At 55.7% G+C, this 2,979-nt stretch overlaps 1 long non-coding RNA gene across 1 annotated transcript; it reads right to left on the minus strand.

The window, feature by feature from the left end:
* Nucleotides 1-413: 413 nt before the first annotated feature.
* On the minus strand, nt 414-2,309 carry LOC102487560 (uncharacterized). Its single transcript, XR_335217.2, has 4 exons — nt 2,246-2,309; nt 1,226-1,364; nt 785-957; nt 414-513 (listed from the first exon to the last, which is right to left on the minus strand). It is a non-coding gene; the product is annotated as an uncharacterized LOC102487560 (long non-coding RNA).
* Nucleotides 2,310-2,979: the final 670 nt, after the last annotated feature.

A 2,979-nucleotide genomic window follows, 5' to 3' on the forward strand; every position in this document is an offset into this window, starting at 1 on the left:
TCCGCCCAGGCTCGGCTGCCTCATACACGCGGCCTCTCTCCTCTTACCCCTCCTGTCCCAGCATCAAGAAAACTGACGTAAACACCTACTGGCCCAGTTTATGTGTTCTAGCCTGTTTTGTTGATAATGACGGAAGATACATAACACTGGGACCAGCAGATGGTGTAATGGTTACGTCGCTGGACTCCCACATGGCCGACCACGGTTCAAGTCCCAGACCAAGAGGAACATGGAAGAGAAGGGATTGTGGCATGGCATTCCTCCCACCCACCCCCGCCCCCCGGGGATTATTTCTTGCTTTCTGTCTCTGTCTCTATCTCTCAGGTGAACACACACAACCTATCTCTAAAATCTCTCTAAAAAATAAATAAATAACAGTGGGTGATTTATAAAAGTACAGTTTTATTCCGCTTTCAGCCTGGACATCCACAGTTGGGGGCCACGTCTGCTGCGCATCTTACAATCCTCTCACTTGGGGAAGAGCACGACACAGCGGTTGTCTAAGTCCCGCACCTTGTAAACCCATCAGAAATCAGTCATGGGGCCCTACCCTAACGATCTTAAGGACCCCACCATTTGATGCCACAATTGGATCAATTTTCTACCCTCTTAATCCTGTGACGAATGGCTCAACACATGAGGAAGGGCAAATCTTTGAGGGATGGCACATACTTCTCCCTGGTCTGTTTAGTAACAATCATTACAATAATAACTATAATTTACCAAGCCTTGCCTTTTGGCCAGGAGTGTTACTAATATTACGTAGTTAATACTACTAACCAACCTCAGGGGCGTGCACTGTGATGCGACGGATAAGGAAACTGAGGCCAGAGAGGGCAAGCACCAGGTTGTCACTCAAATTCACACCCGCCTCTTGGCACCAGAGGCTGAGAAGACTTGGCGCCAGAGATTCAAGTCAGACAGCAGCTGGTTTTACCGTCTGGTCTCAGAGGACAGCTTGCAGGAAGAGAAAACAGACCTAAGGTCAACCCCTCCCTTGCCACCAACTTGCTGGGTGACTATGGGCAGATCCTCTTTGGGTCTCGGTTCCTACTCTCATGAAAGAACATACTGGAACCACATGGCCCACAGGTCCTTCCCGGTTGGGAACTGCTATGACTCCCCAGACCCCACCCCTCTGTGGGTACTTGCTCAGGGAGGGAGAACAACTTCACTGGGAGGTTATAGGTGTCCCCACAGCGTATACCAGGTCATGCATATCTACCAGGTGAGTCACAGGGACTTGACTGAGAGCCATGATGGTGGCCTTCTTCCGTCTTCACCAGGCTGCATGGAGAAAATCATGGGGCCCCCCGAGGAGCCTCTTAGGAGCTTTTCAAGGTACAAGGGGCCCGGTCCTTCTCCTGGGGAGGAAACAGAGGCTGTGGGCAGAGCTTGACAGGGAGCTCCTCTGTGAGGGGTAGCAGGTATGTTCTGAGGTTGGGTGGTGCCAGCACGCTCCCCTTCCCTCTGTCCTCTCCTATATTTAGCAGATGTTTGGGGGGTGCTTGCTCTGTGCTGGGCCGTGTGTTAGGCATGGGAAGAATCATTATAACAACGGCTGCCCCTGCTGGAGCGCAGCATGGTTTAGTTCAGAGAATCCTCAGAAATGACCTAGAAGAGGAGGACTTCCCCTGCGTCTAACAGTGAAGATAGAGAGGCACAGAGCTTGTTCATGCTCCTGAAGGAGCTGGTGGGGAAGCCAGGTGCCCATCAGGCAGGCAGACTCTGTCAACTGGAAGCTGTCACCCCCACTACCTCTGCCTCATTGATGCTCTCAGCCAGTGACAGACCCTCTCTCAGCCACTTCAGAGAGGGGGCCCTGATGCCCACGAAGGGGAAGGACTTGCTCAAGTTGCACTGCTGAGAGGCGGAGCTGGGCTGGTATTTGCGTTCTGGGCAAAAGATCCCAGCAGGCAGGTGTGGGAGACTGGCAGCTGCAGGCATGGTCCCCTTGGCCGGCCTGCTGGGCGTCTAGGGTGTGTGGGGCTGGCCTGGCTCCTCTGGGTAGAGGGTCACTGCTGATGGTGGGAGAGGAATGCCAGCTTTTGCCTCAGTACTTCAGGCTCCACATTTTCTGTACCCAACCTCCTTCCTCTTGTTGATGGCATCTCCAAACAGCCCCCGCCCAAGCCAAATGTGTTTGATCCCTCCCTCCTTCCCTGACTGCATCCTAGCTGCTTCCCCAGACCAGGTCCTCCACACTCTCTTGCTCTCCCTTCGTCCAGGCCTGTCTCCCCCTCACCTCTCTGCAGCCCATTTTGTGGCACTCAGTGGGATCCACCTTCCTATCCCCTGACTCCTTCTCCCATACTCAGATCCACACCCTGTGCTGGGAGCCTGACGTCACAGAAGGGAGTCTATCACTGTCTGGACTGAGGCCTGGGACTGTGATGGGTAGAACATGCCACCTCCTCCACGTGTGCCGTCCTGAGCTAGGGCCCCAGCCTGGACCGTGAGACCAGAGCCTGGGGTGCGTCTCAAGGCCGCAAAGGGCTCTAGCCCGGTAGTCAGGAAAGGTGCCCGCGAATCCCAGCTTATTTCAGCCTTGCTGAGGGATGTCTGCAAATTCTGCCCGAGCCCGGTCCTCTGTCTCATTTCCTTCTCTGTATACTGGGGAGAAAGAGAGGTTGGAACAGAAGGTCCTCAGGCCCCTTGTAGCTCCACGGCTCAAGAGGAGCTGCATCACACTCGCTTTTCCCTTCGTCGCCCTCCTTGCAATTCCAGGGCTCCCGAGAACAGCGGCCACCCAGGCCGCGGTGACAGCTCTGCAGAGACCTGAGAGCGATTGCGAAAGGCCACGGCCCGCCTGCGCCTGCGCGGGCCACCCGGCCTGCTGGGACTTGTAGTCCGTCCATTTCAGCAGCTGGGGCGTTAAGACGAGCGGCGTGAGGCGCGGCGCCTACATTTCCCAGGATCCACCTCGCCGCGGGAAGGTGCGGGGCGGGGCCACTTGGAGGGGCGGGACGGGGCGGGGCT

The sequence above is a fragment of the Tupaia chinensis genome, unplaced genomic scaffold (genome assembly GCF_000334495.1).
Source record: "Tupaia chinensis unplaced genomic scaffold, TupChi_1.0 Scaffold000360_1, whole genome shotgun sequence".
Lineage (NCBI taxonomy): Eukaryota > Metazoa > Chordata > Mammalia > Scandentia > Tupaiidae > Tupaia > Tupaia belangeri.